At 42.4% G+C, this 20,232-nt stretch overlaps 1 protein-coding gene across 7 annotated transcripts in view; it reads left to right on the top strand.

The window, feature by feature from the left end:
* Positions 1–20,232, top strand: part of MBNL2 (muscleblind like splicing regulator 2) — a 111,933-nt gene that overhangs the window by 39,129 nt on the left and 52,572 nt on the right. The window lies entirely within an intron of this gene.

The raw sequence follows: 20,232 nt of genomic DNA, 5'->3' as shown, positions 1-20,232 counted from the left end.
TGAATTATCATTGTTTCGTGGCAAATGGAAATACACAGTGGCACAGTCCTAGGCCATTACCAGAGTCCTAATGAAACAAATCAAATGGAAAGAGCATAGATTCTTCTGTTTAAATCAACAGAAGTAAGAAAAGTCTATCCATTACTTCAATTCTGACACAACAGATTATTTACCGTTGGTGTTGGGGACTCTCAGATAACTTAATAGCATTGATAATTACATGTATGGATGGTGCAGATAGCAGCATAAGTTTAGAACAGAATGAAGGGTTCTGTCCTTTGGAGGATATTTAGCAATTATGTTGTCAGTCCATCAACTTCTTCTGCCTTCCTAATGACATCAGGCAAGCTTTAGAAAACTATTTTAAAAGTTCTGTGAAAATACTTTGTGTACTGCATAAAAGATTAATGGCCCTGTGGGATATGGGGAGTTTTCTGTGATGATACATGTGTTCTCATGTCAACAGAAGGAAAAAGCTTATTTCATGTAAATAATTAAAGGGCAAAATTGAGCATTTCAGGTTTTATTTTGAAAGTTTTAGTTGTGGCTTTGTCTTTTGGGCATGGGAGAATGTCTTGGTTTGCTTTTTAAATTTAGCTCTGTAGATCAAAATTTCAGTTACTCACCAAGAACTCCTACTGTGAGAACATCAGTGTGAATGAGAAGAAAATTCAGTGTTACTTGAGAATGTTAATTTATTTTCATTATAACTTTTTTTGTGCAATGCAAGATATTGTGCTAGGCGTCTGTCTTCAGGGTTTTCTCACTTCTTCTCTTCTTTTGAAGATTTCGAAGAAAGTAACTCAGGGGAAATGTTTGGGAGGGGGTTACGTTCTGTATATCCTGCAAGCCAGAACAGCACCTTTGGAGTCATGGCAGTATGTCATCGAGTGCTATTAATGACCTTAATCCGTGTATTACTGCATGATAAACTGTAACAGCTTCTTTGTAGATGTTCTTGTATATTGGTTGCCTGCCAACGGGATAATTTTTTTTCAACAGGCAGGCTAGTGTCCGCAGGAAATGGGCAACAGTCAGCTTTTATGGGAAATAAGCAAATCAGTAGAAGTTTTTTTAAATACAGTTTTTAACTCTTGTAAAGACTCGGGACTGTGGCTGGGAGGCTGAAGGTGGACAACAGGGCTTGGTCACCCCTGGGCTGGTAGTTTGCAGTGCAAGAGGTGCTGCTGCTGCATCATCCTGGCCGAAGCGGTGATGCGCCTGTCCTCACTGCCTGAGGACAGCATTGCTCTCCTGGCAGCTTAGGGCACTCATGGCGGAGGTGCCAGCTATTCGAGCTGGAGACTTTTATGCACGAATTGAAACTGGAGTCACAGCCTAAACTAATAATGCCATGTAGAGAAATCCAGAGGGATCGCTGTGGATAACTTACTGACAGCCAGGATCATTGCTCAGTGGAGAGGAGTCCAAAACCATGTGAAAAATTTAGTCAAAGCAAGCAGGAGTGTTTTGTCCTAGTGTGGGAGGGCATCTGCTCTGAGGGGCCAGCTCACTCAGCCCGGCTCTGGTTGCTGAAGTGGTGCTGTTCCGTCCTGCTGCCCATCATCACCCTCTTCCCAGCTGGCAGAAGGGAGCATGCACCTGGGCCTCCAGTCTTGCATTTTCTAGTTGAGTCTATTGGGTTAAATTGCTGGTAGAGATGGGATTATACCAAAAAGCCAGATTGTGGCCTGAAGCAGCAGAGGTGGAGTTACAGGTTTCTTCTTGCCAACCCTGCTGCAGGCACAGGGAGATCTGATAACGGGATGACAATGTCTTCAATTGCAGCTCCTTGCCGCTGAGCATGAGTTGGAGGCATGTGTTTCGGAGTGCTGCCTGAGCCTGCAGTGCGTAAAAAGCTGTTGGGAATCATTGCGAGTGCATGACTCTTGGCTGTATCAACTGGTATCCTCACAGCCATTATCTCCGTTATTCATAAGAGTGTTTCTAAATTGCTGTATGTACAGCAAGAATGTGCTTGGTTGGCTCAGTTAGCTTATACTGCCAGTCGAGGGACTTATGTCATTAGTCACATAAATCTATTTGATGTGTAGCTTTTGGAAACGCTGGTGTTAATCATAGAGTTTCAGAATAAGGCTTTGGCACTCAACAAGGAGGATAACTTTTCATGTAAATAAACAAACAGAACAGTCTAGAATTATAGATAAAATCAGAATTTAATTAAAAAAAACAAGAGTTGTTTTTCTTGCTGAACACTGAACCACACTTTAATGCAGGCAATTATTTAGTTTATTTACATAATATCTAAAGCTTTGGAGACTTAGCATTTTAACTGTCGTGGTTTGGTGTACCTGCTGTAAAAATAAATTATAGTGAGTACGTTGAGTCTCTTTGAATAAACATCTTCCTACCCAGAGAAGACAGAGAATTTTTTTAGTCTCAGATTGAGGTATGTGTTACATTTAGGTGGTGCCTGGTAGTTACAGCTGCTCCCTAAGAAGTGAGTCAACTGCAAGATACAGCACTCTTGAGACAGGCTCTCCTTTACATGCTGATCGATCAAAACAGCCTCTTTTTTGGGAAGGGACATGCCCTCTCCTGCGTGCCACCTTCTTTCCAGACTTCTAGAGTAGATGAGGGAGCATGGTATCAGTATCTGCCAGCTGGATCAGGCTGCCAAGCACTGGTATGGAGCTAGGGGAGAGAGTCCAGTGAAGGGCAACAAAGATGATGAACGGTCTGAAGCATCTCTGGTATGAGGAGAAGCTGAGAGACCTGGGACTGTTCAGCCTGGAAAAGAGAAGGCTCAGGGGCATCTCATCAGTTTGCAAAGAGGACACAGGCCGGGCTTTGCCTGGTGACAGGATCAGAGGCAATGGACACAACCTGAAACACAGGAGGTTCCCTCTGAACAGCAGGAAACGCTTTGTCACTGTGAGAGTGACCAAGCACTGGCACAGGTTACCCAGGGAGGTTGTGAAGTCTCCCTCCTTGGAGATACTCAAAAGCTGTCTGGACGTGGTCCTTGGACAGTTGACTCTGGGTGGCCCTGCTTGAGCAGGAGGTTGGACCAGTTGACATCCAGAGGAGCCTTCCAGCTTCAACTGTCCTGTGATTGCGTGACCAGAAGCATCTTCACACTGACTTGCTTGTAGCCTCAGGGTTGTTCTAAGCTAGCAAAAGCTGGTGTTGGGACTGAAAAAAATAATCCCAGCCAGGGACACCTGCCTCCATGCTGTGCCATGTACTCCTCTGTGCTCCCACCACTGTCTTTGTGATTGTGCAGTGTACCAGGTTGGTAAATGATTGTGGTTAAACCTAAGTTGTTGCAGTTGCTGCTGATAGAAGGGAGAGGGGCCGTGTGGCACCAGCAGAGCACTGGGTCACTTCTGCCGGTGATAGTGCTGTGGCCTTAGGCCAGGCTTCTGGAGTAACATGATTGCATCAGAATCCAAATTTTCCTGTATTAAAGTATATTTGTAGGTCTGATGGTTCCAAGTAAAAGGTCAGCGGACCCTGTTTGCTTTTAACTCAAAAGGAATTTTTGGCTTGGAATACCTGTCCTTGCAATACTTGACTTTAAACCCAGCAAAAGTTGCAACAGCAAGCCAGTGGACTGATTACAGTTTTGAGGATCCAAAATGCTCACTGCTGAAGACTCTCTGGGCTCTGAATATCCTTCATCTGTGAGATGCTTCAGGCTAGACAGAAATAGCTAAAGACTAATGAGCCTGGTTCAGATTCAGGCCAAAAACTTGCTGATTTCAAGGCAGGTTCTACCGCACGCGCTTCTGAGAGGCAGCTCAGCATTTGTTTCTTGCTCTTTGGTGAAGGACAGAGCCTGGTCTGTTCTGAGCAAGGCATTTTTGGGGTATTAGGAGAGTGTAGGTGGATCATTCCTGTGCATCCAGTGGATGCACCAGTGCCAGATGCGTGTCCATTAGCTGGTCATAGCATCACCTCCAGCGATGGGGCTTCCTCCAGCAGAAGCCACTCATGACTTGGCCAGATGGTATGACCACGTGGGCACGCCCAAAACTGTGCTAGTCAAGTGGCCTCGGGATGCTTAATGTGAGGATGAAGGTGTCTCCAAGCTAATCTGGGTTGACTGGGCCTGCGGTGAATGAAGGGGTACTTCCGTGGCCAGGCCCAGAGCCCTGCCGGTGGACAGGAAGATGGAGGATGCTGAGGAAGCACTGCCAGAGACTTGTCTGCTGCCTTAAACCCTCCCAAAGCCATTTTAGAGCCCTTACAGGCTCCCCTTTGGATGCTGCAGTGTTTGTGCAGTGGGAAGGGTCTGTGAAGAGGCCTAACTGGGAATTTTGAATTTCAGGAACTGGTCTGTTTGTTTTTATACTTGTCACTGGGTTCAAGTAGCTTAATTTAAAAGTGAAGAACCTGGATATATAACACTTAATATATCACATTTAGATCCCTCCAAGTTGGACACTATAAGCAAACCTATTTTCAAGGCTTTCTTGGCCTAGTAGTAAAACCAAAATCCTTTCAAAGGAATATTAATATATAATACAATGTTTGGGGACAAGAACATGCAACACTGCTGTATTTGAGCTGGAATTAAAAAAAAAAAAACTAAATGGTGATGTCTCGGAGGGGAAGAGGGAAAAAGCTTGGCAGATGAGAAAATATGATCTTGTGCATTTTGCTGGAAGTTGACTCTTTTATGTTTGCAGGCAAGTCTGTGTTTTAAACTCTGGTGTTATTTCTCAACTCAGATTTATACCCTTTCTGCAGGTCAGCTACTAGAAGGAAATGTTGTCTAAGCTAATACAGATAACAGAGGAGGTATCTTGAAGATAACTGTTATTGCAGGTTTTATGGTGGTAGCAAGAAAACGAAAGCTTCTTTAGGGCTACAGATGGCTTTTTCTGTATTTTTTAATCTATTTACTAGTGTCTAAACACTTCGAACTGTTCTATTTATTGAGCCAGCAGACTAGTGAACTGTTCATTTGCATTTTCATGAAAGCCTTTTAAGAATATGCCTATCTGGTCTCATTTGGCATCACAGAATAAAAGGTAATTGAAAGCTTTACACAGATACCTGTTTACCAAGTTAAAAGGGTTCCAGGAAAAAACAGAAAATTTAGGAACATCCACTTTGTTGAAATATCTGGAACTGAAAAGAATCTGTTTAAGACTGCCTCACCTTTATTTGGAAAAAGGAAAACAAAGTCTTTGTAAAGTGAGAAGGCTGTTTGTAAGAGAGTGAGCTCAGAGTTGGAATGCTGTAGGTAGTCATTTGCCTTCCTGTGATTCTTTTGTGGGTCTCTAAATGTTTTACAAATGTCGAGGACTCAGCATCATCTCACACTTTGAAGTAGGTGATAGTGCTCTCACTTGGCAGGTGAGGCAGTCTGGACAGACTGTAGATGAACACCATATGCAGAAGGGATTGGCTAGTTTTATCTATACTAGAAAGCATTTAAATGGGAGCTCATAGTGTCCTAGCTGGCTGAATTTCTGCCCATCACCTGGTTACATGGTGTGACACTTCAAAGACAAGGTGAGTTCAAGGGTTGTGCCTATAGCTGGTGGGGGGAAATGACTGAAACAGGCAGACTCATTTCCCCTGGGCAACAGAGTGGTATATTCTTTCTAGGCTCATGAATTTTGCCTGCTTTGCTGCACAGTGACCCAATTTCAGCAGAATGGGGGGCGTATAAGCAGCCCTTTTCAGTACTTGTGGGCTCTGGGGATGTGGAGGTTGCTTGCTGAAACCTTCCAGGTGGGGGATTGCAGAATCCAGATCTCACTCTTCCTGCAGAGCAACAAGTTCAGTCACATCTTTTCTTTTTCACCCACCTCTGTTTTTTCTTGTAAAAAGTCCAATAAACTACAGGTAGTCTGAGAACACCACCTGGCAGAAGCTTTTATGTGTCTGAGTTGCTGCAAAGTGTGGGCATGAAGAGAAAGTGTCAATCAAGGCCAGTTTTAGATGACTGAGAATTAACTCTGTAGGCTGCCTCTGTATTCAGAATAGTAGTGGCCACCCTGGATCAGACCAAAGCCCCATTTAGCCCAGTGACCCAGTAACAGCCAGTAGTGAATATTTAGGAGGTGATACACAAACATGCAATGGCTTCCTGGGGTGCTTCCCGGTTCCTAGTGGTGTGCTGCTCAGGGACACTGAGAGCCAGGCATGATATGGTTGTACTTAATAGCTCTCAGTGACCATCTGACCCCTGGATTTGTCCTGCTGCTTCTTGAATCGTGTACACCTTCAGTACCCACAGCGAAGACTTCCACAACTTTATTACGTACAGCATGGAAACAAACTTCTGTTGTTCATTTCAAACCTCCTTGCCTCGTGGATACCCCCAGTTCTTGTATTAGAAAAGCAGAAGACAGTGTTCTGTGAATTGTCCTAAGGATGAATCTGGGTGGTTTTTTTCCACTGACTTGTCTTTGGAAGGGGCATGTTTCTCCCCAGTGAGTTCAAAGGAAGTCTCATGAGAGAAGACTCATTGTTTTAAATCTACTGTGTGAAAATACTGTTCCCAGGACAGGTATGATTGCTGAAGGCCCTGATTTTTCAGGCTGTGGGAATTTTTTGGCTCAGAATAAAGTGCAGGGCGTCAGATGCTGCATGAAATTATGCCATCCTATTTCCTGAGACTGTATTTCACCTTATACCCAACCCGTGCAACTGTGCTGCTGCTAAAAAGAGATGGTTACATCCAGTCCTGTACCTTATCACAGCTAGTTCCCTTTTTTATCTCTGTTCAAGTGATCATGTGGCCATGCAACTTGTTTTGAGGTGATCCAAAGGAAAGGGAAGAACTGCATTAAATATAAGGTTGAACTATGAATTTAGGGAGCAGCATCTAGCATAAATTGAGATACAATGGGGTTTAAGAAAGGGGAATCTCTTTCTGAAGACCCCTTCGTTGAGTTTAGAGGCTTTATTCCCTGTGTTGTCAGTCACCTGTTCTTGTTTGTTTTCTGAAAAAAGCCTGTTTTTATTTTTGAATGTTCTCCTGTAGTCCTCCCAGTATGCACAAGTTCCTTTAACACTTCCTTTTTCCTGTTTGCCTCCTGCCCATCTATTCATGTAGCTGTCTCCATGCCAGCTCTTCTGGCTTATCTAAAGGTAGGGTTAAAAATCAACTAGCTGAGCTGCTGGGTGGACACCCTTAAAAATCCATGAGCTTGGCTTGAATTGGTTAGGAGAGAATCAAACAAAACTGAAATAAGCCTAACTGTTATGTTACATGGTGTTTAGCTTTTAAAAACAAAGCTGTGGACGTTTGTGCACCATGAAGGGGGCTGTGCCAGTCGCTAGGATTTGTCCCTCTTTTGAGAGGGTCATTTCTCATCTGTTGTGAAGCAAAGTCTGGAGGCACAGCTCAGCCCCGCTGCCTGTGGTGTTTAACCTGCAGGAGAAGCCCCCGACGGGCTGCCAGGGCTGAGCCAAGGGCTGGCCCCTGCAGCAGTGGTGCACTGGCCATCAAGTCAACTCGGAGGAGCAAGTCCTAACCTGCTGCCACTGTCTCTGCCCTCAAACTGCAACTATGAAAAGCAGAGAAGTTGAACCAGTTGAAGTTCATTATGTAGGCTGCTAGAAAAGCTGAGTCTCCCCTTCAAGCCCCATTTTGTATCTTTGTTTTTCTCTCTCGGCAGCAGCACTGAGAGCATGAAGCTCTCCTGGCTGTCACTGGTGTCCCCTGTCACCACCTGACCTGTCAGGTTTTAAACCTGTGCACCTTGTTTTAACTTGATATAAGTTATGTTCTCAGAGGAAAAATGGGTTGGACACCTGATCACTGAGCTACCCAGACCCTCCTTCCCTCTGAAGGCGTGGGAAGCCCTTCTTCCCAATTGCACGGTAAAATGGCAAAGTCTCTTGGTTTTCAGAGCAGATGCTTTTCATGGGCAGGAGACCTGTCAAGAACTTGTGCCTCCCTTGACCAGTTAGGACCACCTGATGGGAGCCAGTGGGTGTTTACCAGGAGTTTTCACTGTTGGTTTCTGTGTGGTAGAACTTGCTGAGCAGGTCGCCTGGCCCCTGGCCTGGGGAGGATGAGCACTAAGAGCAGAAATGGTTGAAAGAAAAGGCAGTTAAAGAGCAGTCACTGAAGTACATAATACAAATATATCTTCTTGTTCACTGAATTGTGTTGTCCTGCGGGACTAAAAGAGTATTTAGTAGTTCCTGGGCAGTGGTCTTGCTGGGCTGAGTTAACTCTGGGAGCTTGCTGCTTTCAGAAGCTCCAGCAGGCTCACAAAGAGCATTCCCAGGTAGTCTGCCATATCCCTTCATCTCAGATGCAGCTGCAACTTGGTTATCAGTCTAAGTCTTATTACACAAAGAAGAGCAGCTACACAGACTAGTTAGAGTTGCAGGAAACCTTGTGTGAAAGGGCAGGGTGTTTGGCAGATGTTCTTCAGATTTTTGGGCACTTGGGGGTGCTTCATATACCTATTGATTCACTGTGTAGTTTTTGTTGCTGCACCAACCCGTGCTCCCCTAAGCTTTATAATAACCAGTCTGTGGGTGTAGTGAAGGCAAAATTCAATCAGAGTCTCTGACTCATCCCATCACTAGGATTTTGAACACAAGAGCAATTGCTCGCTGCCCACTCCTCCCCCACGCTCCCTATTAACTCAGGTCACTCACTGTTCCCACAGGCTTGCTCTCTCCAGGTCTCCCCACCTACTCCTTTATTTTTCTGGCAGGTGGTTCCTCTTTCATTCCAGGCCTTTTTTTTTTTCCCCTTGGCCCTGTGTATGTAGTTTTCTCTCAGCTCAAGTGTCAGCTGTTCTTCCCAAGCTGTTTTACTTTGACTGCATCATCAATACAAAAGACAGGGTTGCGCTCAGATGCAGGGAGCTTCCTGATGTAAAAGCCTAGCAGAGACAAGACCCATGTTCCTGTTAGCCTGGGTCATCCCCAGCACCAGAAGAATATTTTAAATGTGAAAAACCAAACACAACAAGAAATGGGGAGTTTATTTGCAAATCTGTTTGACAACCATACCCCTCTCCCAACTCATATCTCCTCATTAAAGACTGGCACCTTGTTTTTGAGGAGGTGGATTGTATTGGAAACCCATTGCAATAGCAGGAAAGCTGTTATGGTTTTAGAGATTTACAAGATGCTGGAACATATCATTGAAAGCCTGCTGTGAGGTACCCGTCCCACAACTGAAATGTAAGAGGAAATCATAAGTATCTGTTTTCTTCCACACTGATGTGTTTCTTGTGGGTGTGGGCATGCTGTGCCATCCAGGATTAGATTCCTGCAAAGTCTTGACCACAACAAAGAAAATAATAATGGGGAAAAGAAACTGGCTTCTCATCCACTTTGTCAATGAGCTGTGTAGCAGGGTGTTGCAAACAACGCCTTGAAAGTCAGATAGCCCCAGTGCTTGGAAAGACAAATCATTGAGTGGTAGAAAGAAAGAAGACGACAACCAGTGGAAAACTGCATGAAAATGTATGAGACACGTAGCTGCTGCGGTGCAACACCCTTGTGTGCACGTGGCAGCTCAAGGGACCAATGGAGCCGTCCTCCTCCCTGCGGACTCACGCATTGCTCCGTAACATGGCACTGTGTAGTGCCATGCCCCTGACTGAAAGGTGACCTGGTGCAGTCACTGCGGTGTAGATGTATCCTTTTTCATGAGCCATTACAAGTTCTCAGCCCTTGCTTCCTCCTGGGCTCATTTGGCTTGAACAAGATGGGATCTAGGGTGCGCAATGTTGTGGAAGCTGCACGGACAGCCTGGGCTAGCAGCACATTGGGTGTGCTGCTGCTGCCTCACCTGCATGCCTTATAGGCCAGACACCTTTTAAACTTTGAAAACCTCATTTATTTACTTTTGTTTGAAATCCAGTTTGGGCCTTGAGTACTCCACAGTGAAGCTATACCTCTGACTGAACAGGTTCAGGTACCATCTTACATGTTGTCAGGAGAGGAGCTTACTGAGTGTCAGTCTGATGGCACCTGTGGAGTTACACAGTGATTGTAAGAACAGCTCGGCTGTGATTCAGAAGCTAACTGAGCTGCTGGGACCTTCTCTGTTGGTTCACAGTAAGCCAAAAACCAAAATCCAGCATGTTAGGCACTAGACCAAACCCCATGGGCTGCTATCAGATAGGCCCCTAGCCCTTACTCCCAGCTAAGTAAAAAAAAAAAATCAACAAAAGCCAACTCTCTAAGCTAGGTGTAACATGTGAGTCAAGAGATGTATAATGCTTTTTTTTTTCCTAAGATCACTTTCTAGATTAGGCCATCACTTTAAAATTAATATGTATTTATTTGCTGTGGATAGGACTTGCATCTTTGGACTTGATTCAGTTGCCCAAAAAGAGGCATCTGATACTATTTGAGATACCTTAGAGTGTTCTTGATGGCTTTCCAGTGACATGTCAGAGGAGTGTGTCATATTGGCTAGTACCATGCAGAGGTCCAGGATGCCCCAGGGTGCTCCACATGGTCCTGCTGACTTCTCTATGGCAACAGGGTGAAGCCCTTCTCATGAGGCAGCGTTAGCTTGTGTACTAACTGGAGACTCTGACGTCAACTGCTTTGAGTAAGAAGGTGGACAGTGCATTTGCCACAGTGGTGACCTGGCTGAGAGGAAAGCTGGGATATAAACCAAACCCAGAAGAAACTGTCTTCTGTAGCAGAAAAATGCCCTTGCAGAGACCAAGAAGGGGATGAACATTTTCAGCGTGTACTTTATAGTTCACCATTAGTAATGCTAACAGCTAATGTAAACTTGTTAATTTGAAATAGTTGTAACCAATGTAAGTGGGCTCATCTTTTGCTATCTATGACAAGAATCTTTCTAGGCATAGGGATGTTATGACAGTGAACTCTGTCTATTTGCAAAATAAAAATATGGGCAACCTTTTGCATATTTCAATTGAATAGCAACTGTAACTACCTCTTCATGAAGATTTTAAAGCTAGAAGTTAACCAGAATGTGGTCTATGCATTTGAAAAACCATGAAAGTTGCAACAAAGAAATCCCGTTCCCCTGAAGTATAATTCTCCATTACTTCATTTGCAGATGTGAACATATGTCAAGTGCCATCAAATATGCATTTAGTTGGTTTCTGATATAAAATTGGAAAAAATACTTGCTTTTCAAAGAGTATCTTAATGGTGGTTTTCCTAAGGTAGTGGATAATAATGAATGTTCACGAAAATGTAGGCTACTTCTCCAAACACATTTTGACTTAGTGTGCTTCATAGCACTGGTCATACAGTATATGTCAGTGTTAGTAAAAATGGAGGCATGGGGTTTGCATGTGCAGAGATGGAGGTGTGTGGATATGGCTATGGAGATACTGTGAGCATCTGTAAATTACAGTGTGGGTATGAAGGCAGTTTTGTGCTTCATACTGAACACGTTGATGCCATTGAAGTTCCAACCTGCGACAGTCTTCAGTATAAATCAATAAAAATATTAATTTGCTGCAAAACTCTCATTACTTCAGTGAGAACAGCATTAGCTGATTAGTATGCATGAACCGGTTTGTGTTCGAAGTGCAGGAAAAGTCTACGGTTCTCTTTCTTTAATTGAACCTTCTGGCTATAATTGTTTTTAGCCTGGATTCTTGAGGAAATGAGGTTTATGCAGTTAGGCTGCCTCTCTTTCCCTCCTCCCCCACTAACTTGTGAACCCATTGGCCAGTTTCAGCCAAGTTTGACAAAGAGATCATAGTCTTGAGGATAATTAAGTTTCTACGAGTTTTTTAAGAACATGCAGCCAAATAGTAGGGTGGAGAAAAAGGGAGAGACCTGTAAGCTCTCCCAAATGAAAGAAGAGGTTCTCAGGGAGCAGCACATGAAGGAGGAGATCCTTAAAACTTAGTTAACCACAAGGAAGCCAGGTTTTGGGATTTGCAAGCAAATGTGTAAAGCCCCTGCCTTCATTTGTGCCAGTGCTTGCGGTACCACCTGTTTAATGAAACTAACGGTCTTTGTGCTGAGCAGAGCTGTTGCAGAGGACTGCTTGCAGTCATTCCCTCTTACCTTTTGCCTGCACTTGCTTGTTAAGCATAGTTTTCATGATATTTTCCTTTTTGACCTTTTCAAATAGCAGATTTATTTTACTGAGTCATTGGTACTTAGGTTTGCTTTTTTTTTCTTCAGGGGGAAGGAAGTTTCCATTAGGAATGCAGGTTTAGGTCTTATTTTAGATGGGTGTGCAAGGCAGTGAAAGGATCCTGGATGACAGGTGGGGAGGTTGACACCCCTCACTGAAGCTGGCTGTTTTATGGAAGGCACCACAGAAATTATAAAAGGCCCTAAGAGAACAAGAGAAGATGTAACTATCTAGAGTATGTGGTTAGAGCTCATCTGGAAGGAAGGAGTTTGCAGTTACTATCTCTGCTGCTAGGTTTCTTGAGGCATTTTTTCTTTAGACAGCCACTTGATTGAAAAAAATTAACACTGTCCTGGAAGCAGAGATGACTATGTTTCATGTAAGAACCATATGCCATTTTGTCCTGAGCTTGTAGCATCTCATTTTGTTTTCAGGACAGCATCCCACAAGACTCTTCCTGTATCCCGGTGCAGGGGTAAGCTGGTCTTTGGCATTACTCAATGCTGGCCTAAGAGATGTTTTCTCTTTCTTTCTTCCCCCAAACTTGACATTTTTGCAGTGTAATTAAATCTTCCACTGTTCCATGCATAGATGATCTTTTAAACAAGTACCACTATAAAAAAAGAAAACATATTTAGCCAGCTTTCCCTAAAGCAACAACAATACTATAAGGAGGTTTTCCTTTATCAGATAGTTCAGCATGCCAGCTGTTACAATATATGTAATGTGTTTAATGAGCAAGGGAGTTTACTATTAGGGAGTTGAATAAGACTGTTCTTTATAATTAGCTATTTGCCTTTCAGTCCTGGGTGCTGCAAAAAGATCCACTGTGATGTGTTAATTGTGTGTTGGTGTGCTTTGATTTGATATAAAGCAGCCATGTATCTCAGCAATGCACTTGAGAATCAGGGGTGTGAAAGTAGCCAGCAAGTTTTTTATGTGAAATGTTACCACCGACTAATTAAGTGCAAGTGAAGCAAGTAAAGATCAATTAATTCATAACACATGGTCAAATTCTATTTAGTGGGCTTACTTATTGATATAGATGTACAAATATCAAATGGAAAAGTAGTGCAATAAGTTAATAAATGTGTAGTTTCTTTAGACACTGTAAAGAAATGATGGCAAATTGGTTTTTGGTTCAGTTCAACAGAAGTTAATTAATTGATACACCTAACAGGTTTTGTTGATCCCAGCGTGCTTGTGATCTTAGACTACTTTATTGATTGAAACAAGATGTGAGTAGAGCATCCCAAAGGAAGAGAGGGTGACACTGGTGAGGTAGCAGAGCCCAGCAATAGACACTGGTGCCCTGCATCACTGAGGGTGCCAGGGGAAGATGGCAGAGAGGACAACACAGTTTGGAAAATGCTGCACTGGTTTTTCAGCAACAGTTGTAAGAACAAGGCAGACATGTAGAAAGGGGAAAGCTGCAGGCAGAGCTGTGTGCTGCTGTTACACGTAACGTGAAGCAATGTTCTCTCTAAACTCACTGTTTTCTGGTATGATGATAAAAACCAGCAGGTACAGAGAGCATGGGAATGTCAGTGTTGCTATGAGGGTGCTTAGATGGTATTGCATGTTCTCTGCCTTGGCTGTTTAGTTCAGACTGACTTGGAGAACAGCATTAGCGTATGGTATAAACGTTTGCTGTGCAACTATAAACAAAGAAAAATGAAAAAAGACCTTAAGTGATCTGAAGGGAGGGCTGAAACTTTCTGATATGGCATCTGTAGGATCGTTATTAAAATTGATTAGTTTGATATTTGAGTTTGCATTTCTTATGTGCATACTCTGTGCAGTTAAGACCCCAATTTAAATAACCATAACTTATCATTATAAATGCAGTAACTTTAGCATGCTTTCTCTTCCCCAAAGACTGTGTAGGAGACATGCTTAAATTTTATTTGATTACAATTTCCTAAATGTGGTATTTTTTTCTGTTTTCTTTATAAGACTTCATTTATCTGACAATGCAGCGCAGACCTCTTAATATGTGTAAAATTTACAGTATTTATAAATATTTTCTTAGTTATAGGTCTGCTATGGGTATGACTTTCTCTTACACCAATCTTAAAATCAGTGAGTGGTAAATCAGAAGATATCAATCTTTGTATGCATATTTAAGCCCACCTCTGCTTGCAAAGTACTTGTATCTGCCTGTTCTAAGCTGAAATAGTAAGTCTTCAGTCTACAAGTCATAGTAACCACTCACATTGTAGCAGACCTCTATTGGATAACAAATAGATAACCTCAGATATTGGAAGATGTTTATTTAAATAGTGGCTTTTGACATGATGTGCTATATTATTTGAAGCAAATTGATCAACATCCCTGTCCCTTTTTTTTCCCTTTTGTGAAAGGGATATAACTCTGCTTTGTGGGGGTTTTTTTCACTGATCCTCTCTTTTTCCTTTAGATGTAGGGGAAATCAATAAGCTGTTCAAGGTTAGTAAAGAGAGACAATACTTTCTATTAGACCTGCTAACATAGCTTGGAAAAAAACAGGCAAACTTTTGTGCTCACAAGCCTTTCTTTGGGTCATATTTACAGATAATTATAGAGTGTCTTGGAAATATAGAGCAGGTCTGTAAATACTCATCAAAAAAATAGCACTTTCAAATATCTTGAGGAGACTGCATCAGTAATGCAACTTATTACTCACCTAGGAGTCCATGAATGCATAGATCACATACAGAGAGAGAGAGAGAAAGAGACGCAGAATATTTGGTGTGTGCTGTGCACTAGATTTGGTGGACCCAGAATGCATCGACAGTAAGAGTCACTCCTGCAGTGCAATGGAATTTGCCTGTGAGTTCCTGACACCCAAAAAACTGGTAGCTTAGGGTGAAGCAGTAGAATTAAGAGCGATTAAGAGCACCATAGATTGCTTCTGCAGCTCGGAGAAGAGATTCACACCCAAAATTACGGAGGGACCTTTATCTACCTCTAGCAGCTGGTGATTGAAGTGTAAGTTAGAATCCAGTGCTCAGGGCACAGGTCATTAATTTAGGTCCCCTGGATGTAGTACCTAAAGTCGAGTCTCTCCCTTTTGAGCTTTTGGGCTTCCTGAAGTGGAGGCAGGTTACATGAGAAGCCTCCTGAGAAAGGGACATGGCCTAGGCACCCCACAGCCACACTCACAGCCCAGTGCTGCACTGAAGGCTTTGCAGAGAGTGGGTTACATGTGCTGATTTGCACTGGAAGAGACTAACGTCTGCTCCTGCAGGGAGTGAGACTTCATTTCCATCTTTTTTAAAGTAAAGCATGCCAGAGATTCTCAAAACCTATCAAGCACACAGGAGGGTTTTTTCATGCTAGGATATCTGCTGAAGCTTGATGTAATCTTCTCTCTTAATTTCTGAATGGGAAAGTGTGCTCTTCTGTTGAGGTTTTCTCTAGTCATCAAAACTGATCCTGGAAAGGTATGGTAAAATCTGAATGCAATCCTTCCACACCTTTTTTAATTTTTACCTGTAATGCAACTCTTCAGTGTGAAATTGAAGGCTCAAAAATCCAGTGAGGTTGATTGTTTCTTTATTTTTTAATAGATACCATATATATAAAAAAGTGTATGGTATCTGGTTTATATACATATATATATATATATCTCCTTCACCTTGCCTGCTCCTCAGCAAAGGTTTTCCCTTAAGCATTCCACTGCAGCATTTTATGCCCAGTGATTTGCTGAGACAGGAAGGACCTGAGCGCACTCGAGTGTTTTGCTTATTAGTGCTCTATCGAGCAAGGACTTCTGAACTCCCAGTACCATTCCAGTACATTAGCAGATACCTAACAGGTTAGAAAGATAGCTTTGAGGGAGTTGTGGAAAGCAGAGATTTCCATGCTGTTATCACAGGCAGCCATGTCACCTCCTCACTAAAGTTATGTACTAATCTCCATACTAAATGTGGGTGGGGTTTTTTGGAAGGATTTTTTTCTGCTTCCATCAGAAGACTTTTCTACAGCTTCACTTCTCAAGTGCATTCTTCTCATTTCCAGTGTGGATTTAATCACTGCCAATTTACCTCTGTTCACCAGAATGCTGCTGTTATTCTGCAGCTGAAGCAACCGTGTCCCCCTTTCCTGCCACCCCTCCCTGCCGCCCCAACTTCTCCTGGGACATTCAGTGGAAACAGGCATATACCCCTCCTTGGCCTTTGTTTTATTCAGCCTAAAAACCCCACCACGCTCTATTTCTCTGCTTGTAAGACAGGCTTTCCTTTCCTTAAGTCACCTTGGCAGCCCTTGCCTGTGCCTGCTCCAGGCCGAATCCATCTTATTTGGATGTTGGTGACCAGAAACACACACAGCATTGCAAGTAGAGTTTTGCTGCAAGAGAAGAAGCCTTGCTGCAGCAGCTTGCTGCCTTTGCTGAACGATCCTTGTTTGATACATCCTTGGGGCTGTGATTCCCTTTTTCATGGTTTGTCACACCTGTGTCTGCACTGTCAGTCAGAGGTTGATCAAAGCATCCATGATGTTCTTCTCTGCCATGGCCAGCTCCATCCCCAGGTTATAGCTGAACACCTTCCTATCTGTGTCTGCACTGATGTGTTATGTCACTGGCTAGAAATACTTTGTTCTTTCATACTGGTTCTTGTTCTCTGTATTTCAAGGCCATCATCTTCTGTCATACCCTGATTCTTCTCTCTTCCCATTGCCAAATGAGCTTGAGTCATCAGCACATTTCATTAGCTTATCTGGAGCTTCTGAAAAAAACAGATCTGGTGCCCCAGAGATACGAAGCTTAACAGTGTAATCAAAGCAGTTGGTTTCTGCATCTGTGACTTTATAGGCCTTCCAGCCTGTGTCCCCATGGATGACTTCTCCTAGGACTGATCTGATGTCCAGCTAAGCCTGTAAACCTCTAGTTGATTTCATGGGGCACTTCACTGTCCCTACTTTTTCTGTACCTTTCTAAGTGCAGCCTGTTTTGACTGTTTCCAGTATGATGCCTTAATGGTTGTTCCTCTACCTGGGGAATTAAGTGGAACAGGTTTTCTTTCTGTCTGAGGTATATATTTTTCAAAGCTGGATTTATAAATCCATTAATTTAAATACTTTGGGAGCTCTTAGCTCTGATATCACAACATGAATCCCTACCTGTAGGTTTCTGTGAGGACCCTTGCACAAGAGAAAAACCATTGACACTCATAGTCAAGGTTTCTTAAAAATTATCTGGCCAATGATGTGCATCAATATGTGCTTACACTGTTGCTGCAAATAGCAAGTGAGATTCTGTTTCTTTCTCACTCCTGCAGGCGACTTTTTTTTTTAAAAAAAGAAGGAAATCTGTAAGATTTATCTTCCCCTCAGTTCTCTTTTTCTTTTGAAAGGAATGTTTCATGCTTTTGCAAAGAGTGTGTGTTGGACTCTTTGTTTTCTTTTGCTTTTTTTTCCCTCTTCTGTCAAAATTCCATCTCTGTTTTTCATCAAGGATATGTGAAAAATATTTTCAATATATATCATTAAATGGTTTCCTTGTTCTTATACTACTCCCTAGGCATCTGCTGCCGACTGCTTTTGGAAACAGGATACTGGGCTGGATGGACCTTGGTCTAACACTGTACAGCTGTTTTTATTTTCTTGAACGCTGAATCATTTGTCAGAAAAGGTGATTTTTATTTATTTGTATGCTGCTGCAGTGGCTATTGAGAAGCAGAGTCTGTGGTTTGCTCTTGAGAAATGAAGACAAATTCAGAGGTGTACAACAGCTCATCTAAGTAATTACAAAAGTGTTCCTAATTGTAACCTTCTGCTGAGTGCAGAGGCAGTAAGTCTGTGTTGCAATAAAGTGTGCAACTTGCAGAAAGTCTGGATGTTTGAGGAGGAGAAGAGCCAGAGACCCCAACAGCAGAGAAAGAGGGGAGCTACCCCAGCTTGGGGGGTAAAAAAGGGGTGCCAAAAGGGAACAAAATCTGCCTGAGACTTGGTAGCTGTTGTTGCCACTGCTTGGGAAGGGGAATAGGAGACAGCTCGGGGGGGATCCAAATTCCATAATACCTTATCAAAATTGTAGATGGTAAATGTTTTATTAAATAGTCAGTTTAGCAAAACTTTAAGGGCCCACAACATCCTTTTACACCTTCTTTTTGAAGCGTCTATGTTTTGACATTAATGTTGATCTTTAAATATTTTTTCCTTTTAATATGTAGACTAATAAAAAGTTAGTGTGTTTTTTTTTTTTTTAAGAAGTAGACATGGAGATGTGAGTTTTACTGCCTTGTAATGTTCTTTTTTTTTTTTGTGTTCCTAATTCATATACCACTGAAGTCAATAACAGGTTTGTGGTATGCTGCCGTGAGCCTAGACATGGCTGGGAATCATAGAAACACTGTTATTGACACTGGACTAATGAAGATGCTCTTACAATGATAGCCTTAGAGTGAGGTCTTTTAAGATTCCTGGGCATTAATTTTACCTGTGTATGTGGCCATATGGAAAGGTGAAAGGTTTTTTTGGATTAGGATTGTGTTCACAGAATTTCCAACCAATTTCTACATTTGGACATCAAAGTTAGACTTTTACTTTACTTTTACTGTACCTTTACCCATTTAGTCATCAGAACTGATTCTGTAATTAAGTGCACTATTTAATTATTTTCCTCCAGGTTGGTGTTTTTCACATACTGTTGTTTTTTAATTTTTATCATTCATTCACCTTCTACCTCTATGTTCTTTTTTATATTTTTAAAAGGAGCTCAAAATTTTGAAAACCTTGACCCTTATTTTTATGTTATAAATTGTCAGAGCATGTACAGATACTGACTTTGTTGACTTGTTGCTCGGGAGTTAGTTAAAGTTGGCTGAATATCTGTCCTAAATACTTCCTGGCTACATTACTTGGAATAGCAGTTTTCACTTCTCGGGTGATGGTGAACTAGCCAACAGAAAATATATTTTTATCTGACTCCACTGTCCTTGAAGCAGTTTCATTTTAAGGAATGCCAACATGTAGTTTTGTTTTAACAAAGAAAAATTTAAACTTCTGGAATATGAATTTATTTTTCCTAACTATAGGGCAGCTAAAGACATATAGGAATGTTAGTGTTAGCCCCTAATCTATTCATGAACATGAGCCAAAGAGAAGACCGTCTGCAGTTTGTTTTGCATATAAGTTGCTTTTTCAAATGGAAGATGATGTTTATCTGAAGAGCATTAAATAGGTGCTTATGTATAGCTAATTATTTCAATACACAAGCTCAGGCTGGCCCACCCCATGTTTTGTGGCATCTGCCAGTGCTAAGGTGAGGGGGGTTGGGTTGGGTAGGGTTCTTTGCTGTCTTTTCTGCTGGATCTTCAGAGATGGGCATTGACTTGTAGACAGCACCAGCGATCCCACACCTCCCAGTGCAGCTACTCAGAGCATCCTGGATAATCCTTCTGTCCATGTGGAAAGAGGCAATGGGAACTGCAAACACTGAATATTGCTGTGGAGTGCAGTGTGGTGCCCAACAGCCGGGGGACTCCACCAGCCTCCATAGACAGCTCACTGCTTGGATCCATGAGCCACAGTGCCTCCTTGGGCCATGCACAGACACGGAGAAATGTCGCAGAATGACTCTCTCATTCCCAGACTAGCAAATGCTCAATTATCCGTACTCCCCTACAGCACTGGGGTGGGGATTGTGGAGTTCTTTTAGAGTGTTGGAGAGCAGTGGTAGCCATCACGTTTCCATTATAACAAGGTTGCCATCGTCCTCTTAGCTGCAGTCAAAGAGATCTGAAAACTACTTCATTGTACATCTAGGGTCTAGTGTGTGTGTGAGTTTGGTTTTAATAGCAATCATAAAAGGTAGATTTAAAGCATTAGAATCATGTTTTAGAGATCTTCATAGGTTATCAGCTCTTTGTGTGTCTGCAAGAAGTACATGATAAATTGGCAGACAGCTGTTTGATACATAAATTGTTGTCTGGTACTCAAATAGCTTAACATTTTCCAGCTGTGATCAGATGTATCTGAAATTGTTCAGCTTTACTTCGAGAGACCTTCAGTTCCTCATTAATTCTAGTACTCCATAAGTAGTTAACAACTCTGTGTAAGGCTTTGTATTTCCAAAGAGCCATATTTAATTGCTTAGCAATTGACCTTTATGTTGGCCTTTATGTTGGGGTTTTTGTTAAATGCTGAGAAAATTTCTTTGTATCAGACTTGCTGGTGTTTTTTCATTGTTTCCCTGTAGTCTT

Source organism: Strix aluco, chromosome 2 (assembly GCF_031877795.1).
Source record: "Strix aluco isolate bStrAlu1 chromosome 2, bStrAlu1.hap1, whole genome shotgun sequence".
In the NCBI taxonomy this organism is placed as follows: domain Eukaryota; kingdom Metazoa; phylum Chordata; class Aves; order Strigiformes; family Strigidae; genus Strix; species Strix aluco.
Note: the sequence above shows the minus strand (reverse complement) of the source record. Positions and strands in the feature narration are given on the sequence as shown.